At 48.7% G+C, this 15,087-nt stretch overlaps 1 long non-coding RNA gene across 2 annotated transcripts in view; it reads left to right on the top strand.

The window, feature by feature from the left end:
* The first annotated feature begins 259 nt into the window (after nucleotides 1-259).
* The window catches only part of LOC120999568, a 35,774-nt gene continuing 20,946 nt past the window's right edge, over nucleotides 260-15,087 (top strand). For both annotated transcript variants that reach the window (XR_005778553.1, XR_005778554.1), the window contains exon 1: nucleotides 260-341. This is a non-coding gene — a long non-coding RNA (uncharacterized LOC120999568). The remainder of the gene's footprint in view (nucleotides 342-15,087) is intronic.

Below are 15,087 nucleotides of genomic sequence, written 5' to 3'. Positions count from 1 at the left end.
ACATGGTCATGACATAATCACAGGTCCTTTACCCCCCCTTCTAGCAGCACAGCCTGGAGCCTGACTCCTCCCACACTTGATCACATGGTCATGACATCATCACAGGTCCTTTACCCCTTTTAGCAGCACAGCCTGGAGTCTGACTCCTCCCACACGTGATCACATGGTCATGACATCATCACAGGTCCTTTACCCCCCTTCTAGCAGCACAAACTGGAGCCTGACTCCTCCCACACGTGATCACATGGTCATGACATCATGAAAGGTCTTATAGCCCACTAATTCCTATCGGTAATGCCTAGAATGTATGGGCTCTGGAGAGCTTTCGGTCACGTAAGGAGGTGAGTCTGAGACATGCGGCGGTGATAAGTGAGGTTCAGGTAAGTGTCCTGTGTGCTGGGGGCGGGGCGTCCTCTCCGTGTTCTGTGCGGTCTCCTGTGCGGGTCAGGATTAGGGACAGGTTTACAGTCAGGGAGGTTTTGTGGAGAACATTAGTTTCTAGAACAATCTGGGGGCGGGGCTCCATCCTCTCAGAAGCCCATACATTCTAGGTGCGCACATGTTGTGTCCAGCAGGGCAGGTAGGTGTGTAGTCACCGCCAGTGTCTGTCAGGATTACTGGGGCAGAGGGGGCATTAGGGTTGTCACCTTTCCCAACAAAAAATACCGTTCAAGTAAAGCCACACCCCAAAGGGGGTGTGGTTATGGGGGCAAGGCTTAATACAGGGTGTTAAGTCGCTGTCTTACTGTGGCTCCCAGTAATATTATTGCCCCCATTAGTGCCCCCCCCCCCGAATTAATTTCCCCAATAATAGTAATGCCCCCGTCAGTGTGCCCCAGAATTAATAATGTATAACGTTAGTAGTAATGCCCCCCCATTAGCTTACCCCAGTATAAATAATAGTGCCCTCAGTAATAGTAATGCCTTCATTAGTGCCCCTCAAAATTAATAAAGCCCCCATTAGTGCCCCCACTAATAGTAATGCATCCATTACTGTGCCCCAGAATTAATAATGCCCAACATTAGTAGTAATGCCCCCAGTAAGAGTAATGGCCCCATTAGTGTGCCCCAGAATTAATGCTTCTCATTAGTGCCCCCCAGATTTAATAATGCCCCCAGTAAGAATAATGCCCCCTATTAGTCCTCCCAGTAAGAATAATGCCCCCTATTAGTCCTCCCAGTAAGAATAATGCCCCCTATTAGTCCTCCCAGTAAGAATAATGCCCCCTATTAGTCCTCCCAGTAAGACTAATGCCACCGTTAGTCCTCCCAGTAAGACTAATGCCCCCGTTAGTCCTCCCAGTAAGACTAATGCCCCCGTTAGTCCTCCCAGTAAGACTAATGCCCCCGTTAGTCCTCCCAGTAAGACTAATGCCCCCGTTAGTCCTCCCAGTAAGACTAATGCCCCCGTTAGTCCTCCCAGTAAGACTAATGCCCCCGTTAGTCCTCCCAGTAAGACTAATGCCCCCGTTAGTCCTCCCAGTAAGACTAATGCCCCCGTTAGTCCTCCCAGTAAGACTAATGCCCCCGTTAGTCCTCCCAGTAAGACTAATGCCCCCGTTAGTCCTCCCAGTAAGACTAATGCCCCCGTTAGTCCTCCCAGTAAGACTAATGCCCCCGTTAGTCCTCCCAGTAAGACTAATGCCCCCGTTAGTCCTCCCAGTAAGACTAATGCCCCCGTTAGTCCTCCCAGTAAGACTAATGCCCCCGTTAGTCCTCCCAGTAAGACTAATGCCCCCGTTAGTCCTCCCAGTAAGACTAATGCCCCCGTTAGTCCTCCCAGTAAGACTAATGCCCCCGTTAGTCCTCCCAGTAAGACTAATGCCCCCGTTAGTCCTCCCAGTAAGACTAATGCCCCCGTTAGTCCTCCCAGTAAGACTAATGCCCCCGTTAGTCCTCCCAGTAAGACTAATGCCCCCGTTAGTCCTCCCAGTAAGACTAATGCCCCCGTTAGTCCTCCCAGTAAGACTAATGCCCCCGTTAGTCCTCCCAGTAAGACTAATGCCCCCGTTAGTCCTCCCAGTAAGACTAACGCCCCCGTTAGTCCTCCCAGTAAGACTAACGCCCCCGTTAGTCCTCCCAGTAAGACTAACGCCCCCGTTAGTCCTCCCAGTAAGACTAACGCCCCCGTTAGTCCTCCCAGTAAGACTAACGCCCCCGTTAGTCCTCCCAGTAAGACTAACGCCCCCATCGGTGCCCCCCAGAATTAATAATGCCCCCTTCTTAAAAAAAAGAAGCCCTCTCCTCCTCCATTTGCTCACACTGCAGTGGAAACTCTGGACAGGACCTGCGCTCCAGCGTGATGACGTCTCGCAGGTCCTGTCAGGAGCTTCCAGTCAGCAGCGAGTGTTCACTGCAGTGCGAGCAACTTTTAACACAAGTGGGGGAGGTAAAGGCTGTACTAATGAGCGCTCCACAATGGAAGCGCTCATTAGTTAACCGTCCATATAGGAAAACATCAGCAATTAATATTGCGGGTAGAAACAAAATTATAGGCACCAGCAGGGCCACTAAAATACTGGCTTTGCCGGTGAGATACCGGCCGGGTGGCAACCCTAGGTGTCATTAACCCCTTCACTACCTGCTGTTGAATTAATTAATTATTCCTTATTTACATCAGGAGGCGGTTGAAGGGGTTTTCCGAGCACAGACCTCCCGGGAGTATTGTCTCTACGGTGTACAGCGGGATGACTTTTATTCTGCAGCAATTCTCTATGCTGTATGGCGGTGTTATTTCTGTACGGTGTGACGGACGCAGCAGAAGTAGAATGTGTTCTTTCAGCGAATAAACTCCACATATATCCTGTTCATTCCCCATCTAGGAAGCGCAGGGAACTCAGTATACACCTGTATATGTGGAATATATGTTCTTCCCATGTCTAACAAATACAGGGAACTGATTACAGTGAGGAACAGAAGGGTTTGAACACCCTGCGATTTTGCAAGTTCTCCCACTTAGAGATCACGGAGGGGTCTGACATTCACATTGTAGGTGCATTCCCACTCCGAGAGACAGAATTAAAAAAACAAATTCAGGAAATCACATTGTATGATTTTTAAAGAATGTATTTGTCTTGCACTGCGGAACATAAGTATTTGAACACCTGAGAAAATCAGTGTTAATATTTGGTACAGAAGCCTTTGTTTGCAGTTACAGAGGTCAGACGTTTCCTGCAGTTCTTGACCAGGTTTGCACACACTGCAACAGGGATTTTGTCCGACTCCTCCCTACAGATCTCCTCTAGATCTGTCAGGTTTTTGGACTGTCGCTGAGCAACACAGAGTTTCAGCTCCCTCCAAAGATGTTCTATTGGATTTAGGTCTGGAGACTGGCTAGGCCACTCCAGAACCTTCATATGCTTCTTACGGATCCACTCCTTGGTTATGCTGGCTGTGTGCTTCGGGTCGTCATGTTGGAAGACCCAGCCACGACCCATCTTCAATGCTCTGATTGAGGGAAGGAGGTTGTTGCTCAAAATCCCACAATAAATGGCCCCATTCATCCTCTCCTTAATACAGTGCAGTCGTCCTGTCCCCTTCACAGAAAAGCACCTCCAAAGCACGATGTTACCCCCCCATGCTTCACAGTAGGGATGGTGTTCTTGGGATGCAACTCATCCTTCTTTTTCCTCCAAACACGAAGAGTGAAGTTTAGACCAAAAAGTTCTACTTTGGTCTCATCTGACCACATGATTTTCTCCAATGCCTCCTCTGGATCATCCAGATGGTCATTGGCAAACTTCAGACGGGCCTGGACATGTGATGACTTGAGCAGGGGAACCTTCCGTGCAATGCATGATTTGAAACTATGACGGCGTAGTGTTCTACCGACAGTGACCTTTGAAACTGTGGTCCTAGCTCTCTTCATGTCATTGACCAGCTCCTCCCTTGTAGTTCTGGGCTGATTCCTCACCTTTCTTATCATCAGTGATACCCCACGAGGTGAGATCTTGCATGGAGCCCCAGTCCGAGGGAGACTGACAGTCATCTTTAGCCTCTTCCATTTTCTAACAATTGCTCCAACAGTTGATCTATTTTCACCAAGCCGCTTGGCAATTGCCTCGTAGCCCTTTCCAGCCTTGTGGAGGTCCATAATTTTGTCTCTGGTGTCTTTTGACAGCTCTTTGGTCTTGCCCATGGTAGTAGTTGGCATCTGACTGTGGGGTGGACAGGTGTCTTTAAAGAGCTCAGGCAGGTGCTACTAAGTTAGATTTATGAGTGGAGTAGAGGTTGACTTTTTAAAGGCACAGTAACATGTCTTTGAGAGCCAGAATTCTTGCTGTTTCTCAGGTGTTCAAATACGTTCAAGATATAAAAAATTTTTTTAATCATACAATGTGATTTCCTGATTTATTTTTTATTTTTTTTAAATTGTGTCTGAGTGGGAATGCACCTACAATGTAAATTTCCGACCCCTCCATGATTTCTAAGTGGGAGAACTTGCAAAATCGCAGGGTGTTCAAATACTTCTGTTCCTCACTGGATATATCTTGTTCATTCCCTGTCTAAGGCTTTATTCACACAGTCAGCACAGCATGTTTATCAAGCTTGCCTGTTTTTGGCCATAAAATTAGACAGGAATTTTTCATTAGTCTGCCTTTCCTTTGCCGAGCAGTTATTAAAAGTCTCACAGTTGATTAATTAGATTTGGCATAATGTCCTTAGACTGACCTCTGGTGGTTGTTTTTCAGGGCGACATATAAAGTCGTATGTGTCCAGTGAAGTACCACTTTTAATGCAAAAAGTTGCAATTCTCCACTAAAAAAAGATGTAGAAAAATACGCCAGCCCTGGAGTGCGGTAGAAATTAGTCTGTTTTTGCTACAAGTTCAGGGACAAATAAGGGCGCACCTACATAAATAGGTTGTAGAAAAGTCTCAAAAGTTAGAAAACTTCTGAATTAGTCAAAAAAAAATCAAAATAGCCTGATGAGGAGCAAAAGTTTTAAAAACAAGCGCAATTTCAGTAGTAAATGCAACTTAAAAAATACGATTTTAAAACAGCACTAAAACCAGGCGCAAACACTTTGGTAAATGTGCCCCAATGTTCGGTCAGTGATTGTGAGCCAAAAGCAGGTGCGGGCCTAAACTAAGAACAGGTGCAGATCTTTTCCTCGTCTCTGTGGAGGCTCCGCTCCTGGTTTTGGCTCGCAATCACTGATGGAAATCATTGACGTGTGAATAAAGCCTCATTCACACGTCTGTGTCAGTGCTCTAATATGTGAGTAGGTGGTCAGTGATGCATCCGTGAAGCTGTCCGTGAAGGATCCTGTGAGGGATACCACCCCTCGCGCCCGCTTGATGTCAACTACGTCGAGCTCATGAGGTGCGGTATGGTCCCTGGTTACGAAGTTGTGACGTTACGCCCTCCTGGAGGAGCATGTAAGGTCAGCTTGGTACAGTTTACACAGACACCTCCTGTCCACGCGGGCACAGAGAGGCAACAAGCTGAGAGAGCCTTTTCACTGCCGCAGTGAAACGGCGCTTTCTCAGCCCGCGTATCTGCCACCAGCTTCTCGTTTGATATAAGCCCAGTCCGCTAACGGGATTATATAGGGTGAGAAACTAACCTGCGGTAGCTTATAATTAGTCCGAAACACGGACGTGGGGATTCGTGATCGAGATACAAGACAGCACCAGATTAAATTATATATTTAATCGCCTTAAGGGCACACTAGATATAACACTATACACACACAGAATATATACAGTGGTCTGAGGTTACAAATACAGGTAAAATGGTATAAACAGGATTACACAAAGTTCAAGTCAGTTACCGGGTAGATGAATGTTCCTTTGGGTTATGGTTAGTCCTTTGCTGTATTCACATGGAGGGCAGTGATGTCAGCCCTCTAAACACATGGCACGATGTGACCCTCCTTCAGAGAAAAGACACGCCTGCTTTCTGGCACAAGCCTTTTAACCTGTAGCCGTTCCCTCCCGGCCTTTGGGAGCGGTCCACCTTCCCCTCTGCTGGGCTGGCAGCAAATGACCCACAAAACCCTTTAGGGTTCGTAGCTCCAGGCCAGAAGGTCACAGGGAGATGGTTCTGGGACCAACGGATCCGCCTGGGTTCCGGCTACCAGTAGAGTCCAAGCATGGTACCGTTATTGGGTTTCTGTGGGGAGATATGTATATCTCCCTTCCCTGGCATTCCACCACCAAACTAAGACCATGGGCATGTTCATCGTGGCCTCCGGGACACAAATATGTATCCGGTTTGCGCCTGTGATCGCCGGGCGATTCATAATTCCTTATAAATCGACGGTTCCATGCTGTCTGCTAGATTTGATTGAACTGGGGAATGGCTTAGACCCCCTGCAGGGAGGTTTTCCTGCAGGATCCATGCTGTCTGAATGGGGTGTGAAATTGTAAACAAAGGTGGCCTGCAAGAAGTTCCCTGCCATATGGCTGAGGCTTTGAAGCAAGGCACTCCTGTGGAGTTCCCTACCTCTATCTTTCAGCAAATAGCGGGTGTGGGGACATGGCTGACAGTAAATATTAATCCATATTTCTCACAGATCCGTGTTGGGTCCGTTTTTGGCTGTCCATGTTGCATCCGTGTTTCATTGACACTGAACAGCTGAAAAATAATTTTCAAAGAGTCTCTTCTTAATGATTCGTGAAACAGGAATGCAACACGGATGACATCCGTGTTGCATCCGTGGTTTTTACAGACCCATAGACTATAATGGACGTGATGGATCCCTGAACACAGAGAAAATAGAGCAAAACACTGACCCACGGACTGTGCTAAAACACTGATGTGTGAATACACACATTAAAATAAATGTGGAGAACACGTACAGCACACGTCCGTGAAACACTGACGTGTGAATGAGGCTTAAGGGCTGTATTACACTGGCTAATGAGCATTTGCATAAACGCTCATTAGCGATCATCTTGCAGTGTAATAATGGCGCCAATTGCATGTTTGCTCGTTCATCGGGCAGTTCTGATTTTTAAGCATGCTTAAAGATTAGCACTCGCTAGCGGCAGATCGTGCTGTCTAATAGCGATCTGCTGCCGGCAAGCCACTATACAGCATGGGGACGAGCAATGGCATAACAATCGCTCCTCCCCATGCTGCGGAGGAAATCGCTGACTAGCAAGCGATTGCCTGGGGGAACGCTTCCTTCTTGACAATCGCTTGCTTAATCGGCCTGTGCAGGTTTAGGCTACATTCACACTAACGTATATTGTTTCTGTGTCCGTTCCGTGTTTTTTTTTTTTTTTGTGTGGATTGGATGAGGACCCATTAATTTCACTGGGTCTGCAAAAAATGCAGACAGCACACGTAGCCCAGCAAAATATATAGAGCATGTCTTATTCTTGTCCGTTTTGCGGACAAGGATAGGCATTGTTACAATGGATCTGCAACAAAAAAAAACGGATGCAACACGGATGTCGTCCGTATTTTTTGCGGACCGCAAAATACATACGGTCGTGTGGATGTAGCCTTCAGGTCACACTTCAGTTATTAAGTCAATTATTTCTGTCAGTTAGGGCTCATTCAGACGGCCGTATGTTGCTTTCTGCATCTGATCCGCAATTTTGGTGGATGGAAATTCTCCTCCCCTCACGACCGACCGACTGGGTCTACAGTACGGTTTCTTCCCTATGTTTTCTTACCGCAACGGTTTAATATTTCTTATATCATTTAAGAGTTTTCACCTACTGCAAAACATGTTCCTATCAGTGTTTTGTTTCTCCTATTTGCCCATCCTGTCTGTCTACCCCATCCCACAACTTGGTCCTTGTCAGCACAACAGGATTAGAGCAATACATATAGGAGTAAATAATGATTCACACATGAGGCTTTCCTATCTATGGATTCAAGCATCTTGTTATGGTGCACTCTCCCTTGGATATTATGAGATTCTATCATATCACCCCCTACACCCCATTATAATTCTGATATGGCTGATGTTAAAGTCTGTACCTTTTTCATGTAAAAGGGTTGAACGCACCAGCAATGAGGAGCCAAATTTTCAGATTCTTGAACAAGCATAAAGTAAGAATAGCCTTGTTACAGGAAACAAACTTTCGACATAAACATGTTCCTATCTCACCTGCAATATAACCAGTGGTTTCACAGCACATCGCCTCGATCAGCTTCCAAAGGGGTTAGTATAGCTATACACAAGTCGATCCCCTTTGCTCGGCGTTCGTCCCAAATTGACCCTGACGGGAGATATATCTTTCTCAAGGGATTTATAGGCTCACAGATGTTTATCTAAGTTTAGTTCTGCTCAGTTAAAAATATCTTTAATTTTATAGATGGGTAATAGGCCAAAATAGCCCTAGTGTGAATCCCTTACACAGACTAATACTGTGTCAGATGCTTCCACAGAAAAACAAAAAATAATATTTTTTTCCATCAAGGGCCAAAATGAAAGGGGAGGTATATAAGTAATGCTAGTAGGGGTATATGAGTCCCCTTATCACATATCGCAGAGGGAGAAGCCTTAAGGACAGATTAGTACATAGCCACTATACTGGCCCTTCAAAAGAAGGCACTTGGCTGGATAGAAAACCAATGGGGGTCTTTAAATGCGGCACTTGTAAGGCTTGCAACTATATCCGTACTACCAAGACAGTGACTTGTTCGGCCACGAACCCTACTCGTATAGTAAAAGTCTTTATCAACTGTAAGACCAAGGGAGTGATCTATATAGGACAATGTACAGTCGTGGCCAAAAGTTTTGAGAATTGCATAAATATTGGAAATTGGAAAAGTTGCTGCTTAAGTTTTTATAATAGCAATTTGCATATACTCCAGAATGTTATGAAGAGTGATCAGATGAATTGCATAGTCCTTCTTTGCCATGAAAATTAACTTAATCCCAAAAAAACCTTTCCACTGCATTTCATTGATATCATTAAAGGACCCGCTGAGATCATTTCAGTAATCGTCTTGTTAACTCTGGTGAGAATGTTGACGAGCACAAGGCTGGAGATCATTATGTCAGGCTGATTGGGTAAAATGGCAGACTTGACATGTTAAAAGGAGGGTGATGCTTGAAATCATTGTTCTTCCATTGTTAACCATGGTGACCTGCAAAGAAACGCGTGCAGCCATCATTGCGTTGCATAACAATGGCTTCACAGGCAAGGATATTGTGGCTACTAAGATTGCACCTCAATCAATAATTTATAGCATCATCAAGAACTTCAAGGACAGAGGTTCAATTCTTGTAAAGAAGGCTTCAGGGCGTCCAAGAAAGTCCAGCAAGCGCCAGGATCGTCTCCTAAAGAGGATTCAGCTGCGGGATCGGAGTGCCACCAGTGCAGAGCTTGCTCAGGAATGGCAGCAGGCAGGTGTGAGCGCATCTGCACGCACAGTGAGGCGAAGACTTTTGGAAGATGGCCTGGTGTCAAGAAGGCCAGCAAAGAAGCCACTTCTCTCAAAAAAAAACCATCAGGGACAGATTGATCTTCTGCAGAAAGTATGGTGAATGGACTGCTGAGGACTGGGGCAAAGTCATATTCTCCGATGACGCCTCTTTCCGATTGTTTTGGGCATCTGGAAAAAGGCTTGTCCGGAGAAGAAAAGGTGAGCGCTACCATCAGTCCTGTGTCATGCCAACAGTAAAGCATCCTGAGACCATTCATGTGTGGGGTTGCTTCTCATCCAAGGGAGTGGGCTCACTCACAATTTTTTCCAAAAACACAGCCATGAATAAAGAATGGTACCAAAACACCCTCCAACAGCAACTTCTTCCAACAATCCAACAACAGTTTGGTGAAGAACAATGCATTTTCCAGCACAATGGAGCACCGTGCCATAAGGCAAAAGTGATAACTAAGTGGCTCGGGGACCAAAACGTTGACATTGGCCTGGAAACTCCCCAGATCTTAATCCCATTGAGAACTTGTGGTCAATCCTCAAGAGGCGGGTGGACAAACAAAAACCCACTAATTCTGACAAACAAGAAGTGATTATGAAAGAATGGGTTGCTATCAGTCAGGAATTGGCCCAGAAGTTGATTGAGAGCATGCCCAGTCGAATTGCAGAGGTCCTGAAAAAAAAGGGCCAACACTGCAAATACTGACTCTGCATAAATGTCATGTAATTGTCGATAAAAGCCTTTGAAACGTATGAAGTGCGTGTAATTATATTTCACTACATCACAGAAACAACTGAAACAAAGATCTAAAAGCAGTTTAGCAGCAAACTTTGTGAAAACGAATATTTGTGTCATTCTCAAAACTTTTGGCCACGACTGTACTTGTCCTAAAGATTATATTGGTAAGACTTTCAGAGAAATGAGACGGCGCGTGTGCGAACACATAAATAATATAGTTAAGCACAAGGATACACCTATCACCAATCATATGAATGAACATCATAATGGTGATTTGAAATCCATAGTTTTCTCTGCACTTGAGACTGTTCCTCTACCTTTAAGGAGAGGCGACTGGGACCGGAAAATCTTGCAAAAAGAAACAGAATGCATATACCGTTTTCGATCCCAGTCGCCGAGTGGTCTCAATGAGAGACTAACCTACACTTTCTTTTTATGACCTGCTTTCTCTCCCTATCTACTCAATACAAGAGGTAGAGGCAGGATTATAGAGTTCAAAGCTGTACCCTATGGCACGTGAAACGGCTTTTTTTTTTTTCTGATGACATATATCAATCGTCATGTATCGTTTTGGGACAGGACCTGGTCGTCCACCATATAATGGAGGCCCCGCCCTTCTCCCACCACCAATGCTTTTATATATAATATTTTCCTTGTATATCCATTTTCACAAAAATACAAAAAATACTCTATTACCCGTCACAGTTTAACTTTAGGTGCGCTCCAGTAATAATTATATATATATATATATATATATATATATATATATATAATTTGTGGGAGGAGCTGGGCGAGAAATGGAATAGGCATGCCTATAGACTGTCCCCACCCGACTGGCTGGAGTGTGCCCGATGCCAGCGACGAGGTAAGGCCTGAATAAGTGGGCCACCCAAGAGGAAGGAAAGAAGAAAGGGATGGGAGGGAGGGCAAGAATCGGGCGCCCTTCTGCTTGTGGGAGGGGGTTTAAATAAGGTAAGTGCGCCCCTCCCACAAATACAGGCTGCACGCAGCCTTCAATACTTGTGGGAGGAGCTGGGCGAGAAATGGAATAGGCATGCCTATAGACTGTCCCCACCCGACGGGCTGGAGTGTGCCCGATGCCAGCGACGAGGTAAGGCCTGAATAAGTGGGCCACCCAAGAGGAAGGAAAGAAGAAAGGGATGGGAGGGAGGGCAAGAATCGGGCGCCCTTCTGCTTGTGGGAGGGGGTTTAAATAAGGTAAGTGCGCCCCTCCCACAAATACAGGCTGCACGCAGCCTTCAATACTTGTGGGAGGAGCTGGGCGAGAAATGGAATAGGCATGCCTATAGACTGTCCCCACCCGACTGGCTGGAGTGTGCCCGATGCCAGCGACGAGGTAAGGCCTGAATAAGTGGGCAAAAGAGAACCGGCAAGTGCAGGGTATAACATATTTATTGCAGTATGGTGCGACCTATAATGCCAAGGAACGGAAGGCTCGGGATACTTCTGCCCGTGGATTCGGGATGTACCTTGAGAAGCAGGATGACCTCCACCGACCCATCTTGCGGATAATGTGCGCTGGTACCTGGTGACCGGAAGCTGCGGACGCGGCCCCTATCCGAAATGAGTGCCCGGATATCGTGCTAGGGTTGTAACCCAAACCTGCGGCCAGGGTGCGGATGTTGGAGATGAACATGGTAGAAGACAGGGGTTTCCCGTTGACCGGGAGCAACGGGCCATCTAAGGCGGGAGATTGAAGGGAGGCCAGGAGCTCCTGGAGCACCTTGATAGGACACCAACAGTTAGATGTAGGGTAGAATTCCACCTCCGTGGGGGGACCGGTTTGACTGGTCTTTGAAAATGGAATAGACAAAATAAAGTGGTCGGAGTGCCATGCGAGATGCCGTCTTAGCAGGGTCGTTCGGGAGATGGAGCTGCAGGTGAATTCCCCGGGCCTGAGGAACCCATAGAACCCGAGATACATGGCTGCCTTCGTGACGATGCTTGCGAATTGGCCAAAAGGAAGACCATCCAGTGCTACGGATAACCTGCGGAAAAGCTCACCTGAGACCGGTTGCCTGCGCACCTGGACTGCCGTGCTGACTCTCTGAACACCCCTGAGGGTGGCTTTGATGGCTTGATTTGAAAAGATGGATCCGGCAGAGGGTTCGCTGAGCATCCGGTGGTGCTGGATGCCTGCCAAATACAGCTTGATGGTATTGTAAGAGAGGTGGCGGTGGGAGTGGCAATGGGCTATGAATGCCATGATGAAGGTGACCTCGTCTATGTCCCCCTGCGGATGAGTGTCAGCAAAACGTCTAAACATGCTGAACCCGGTGTCATAATTCCTGGCGGTGTTGGTGGCTAGCGACCGTCGGACCAATGACTGCGCGGTTGCAATCAGGGGCTCTAGTCCAGCAGGAGGGCGCTGTAAGATGGAGCTGGGACGCCGACGGGATCTGCCTCTGGGAGTTCCTGGAAGAAAATATCGAGGTTAAAGCGGGACAGGGCGTCAGCCGCCACGTTCTGCGCTCCCTGGATGTGGACCGCAAAGACGTGGAAGTTAAACTCCAAGGACAGCCAGACCAGCCTACGTAACATAGACATCATCCTGAGATTTCTAGCCCTCCCCTTGGATATCACTTCCACCAGGACCTGACTGTCTGTCCTCAAGACGACTGATTTGTTTGCCCAGAGCGGACCCCAGCCGCGGGCAGCCGCCACAATGGGGTATAATTCTAATAGCGGCGAGGACCTCATGGCCCCTGCCTCGGACAGGAGCTCCACCGGCCAGCTGCCGACCAACCAGTGCGGATAGAAGATTGCCGGGAGCCCGCGGCGTCAGTGTAAACCGTGGGGGAAGCTGCATTTGGGGATGGCACGAACAACGAAATGCCATTCCACCCGGTCAGGAAGGTTTGCCACATCTGCAGATCCGCCATGGCGGGACCATCCAGCCGGACGGTGGAGTCCTGATCCGGAGCGGTCGGGAGGAGATTGAGAAGCCGCGAGATGAAGGACCTTCCCTGTGGCATGATTTTGAAGGTACAAGTAAGGTAGCCTAACAAGGACTGGAGCTCCTGCCTGGACAAAACTCCAGAAGAGGCCGCGGAGGAAACGGCGGCCCTGACCTTGGCCAGCTTGGTCGCGGGGAGGCCAGAGTAATGCCCAAGAAGGTAACCCCAGTGCCTGGACCCTCTGTCTTGGCGGATGCCACCGGAACCTCGAGCCTGGCGAACAGTTGGAGCAAGTTCCTCAAACCTGATGGGGGCCCTTGGGGCCTCTCGATGATTAGGAAGTCATCCAAGTAATGAATGACCATGTCCATCCCCCCATGATGGACAAGGATCCAGTGTAGGGCACAGGCGAACTTGTCGAACAACCACGGGCTGCTTTTGGATCCAAATGTGAGGCGGTTAGCAAAATAAAACCCGTCTGCCCAATGCAACCCATAATACTGCCATAACTGAGGGAGGATGGGGAGTAGCTTGAAGGCGTCCGCAATGTCGGCCTTGGCCAGCCAAGCCCCTTCCCCAGCCAGCAGGATGAACTGAATGGCCTCGTCAATGGATGAATAGGACATCGAGAACTCCCCTGATGGGATCAGGGAGTTGAGACTGGGGATCGGCGACATGTGTGGAGCAGACAAGTCGTAAATTAGACGCTTTTTATTTGATGCCTGTTTGGAGACTAGGCCGATAGGATTGATCCTCCACTCGGCAAAGGGAATCGTTTCAAACGGGCCTAGCAGGAACCCTTTGCGGACCTCGTCCTGTAACAGAGTGGCCACGGCCTCCGGATCCTGCATGGCCGACTGTAGGTTCCTTCCCTCCCAGGAAACCTGAGGGAGGGCAATGAGCCCTGTATTGAAACCCTTCTCCAAACCGGTGATGAGGAACTCCACCGACCGGCGATCGGGGTGATCCTGCAACAGGATGCCCAGGAGCTCGACGTTGACGTCGGTCAGTCATAGAGCCTTACGTTGCCTCTTCGGGCAGCTGGAGCGGGGGTGGGCCCTGAAGCAGAGGGAACACACATGTAGAGCTCTACAACTGTTGAAATTACAGCCCCCGGCATTAAAGTTGTTGCAGACCTGACTCTGGCCTAAGAAAGTAATGGGCCTGCCCAGCTTGTCAGTGGAACCCTGGGAGCGTTGCGTGCCAGAGGGGCCTGGCTGGGAGCCTTCTCGGGCCGGGATGGGAAAGTTGGGGCACCAGTCGGCCGTGTGCTGGATGGACTGGCACGCCGCGCACGTAGGGGCCTGCAACCCGGCAAAATGGCGGCAGAACAGCTCCATGTCTATGTCCGCCCAGTCCGTGGTGAGCTGGAACTGAGCGAGGGCGGCTGCCGCTTTGGCTGAAAAAGACCTATGGTAGTCATAGAAGTTCTTCCCCCCGTATTTGTAGCCTAAGTCAGTGACTTGGTATAGGTAGGAGTCCAGCTCCTCCCGTCTGTGTGGCTGGACGCCGCAGATGGTATCCCGGTAGAGGCTGAATGCCAGGACGAACTCGGGGATCGACAGCTTCCGATTCAGGCGGGTATCCTTGGCCCGTAGGACCACCGAGACCTCCCCGCAATTGATGACCTTATTCTCTGCTACGTCTAGGGACGCAATGAGAAGGGACGCGAGGTTGACGTCCCTCCCCGCCAGGATGTCCCTTTTAAGGCTTTCTGGGATGTAGTGCGAGGGGGCAATCTTGGGTCTGACATGGACTGTACCTGGCGCCAAATCCCGGGACGTGGATGGCAAGACCGGAAGGGCTGGAGAAGGCAGGGCCGGAGGAGTCCGGGATTCCCACTCCCCCATCCTAGTCTGGATGTCCGCGACCGAACCTGCCAGACTGGCGATGGTGGCCTGTAACTGCAGGAGGGTCAGCTGTATCGATGAGGGAGAAGGCTCCTCACTTGAACCCGCTGGTGCTGTCATCAGGAGCCGGTACAGCTCCGCCTTTCTTGCGGTGGCAGGATAGTGAATCCCTCTGCGTCTAAGCTCTGCTATCAGCTTCGGAATGGTCCAGCTCCTCAGGGAGGGGTTGCTGG

The sequence above is a fragment of the Bufo bufo genome, chromosome 4 (assembly GCF_905171765.1).
Source record: "Bufo bufo chromosome 4, aBufBuf1.1, whole genome shotgun sequence".
NCBI lineage: Eukaryota > Metazoa > Chordata > Amphibia > Anura > Bufonidae > Bufo > Bufo bufo.
Note: the sequence above shows the minus strand (reverse complement) of the source record. Positions and strands in the feature narration are given on the sequence as shown.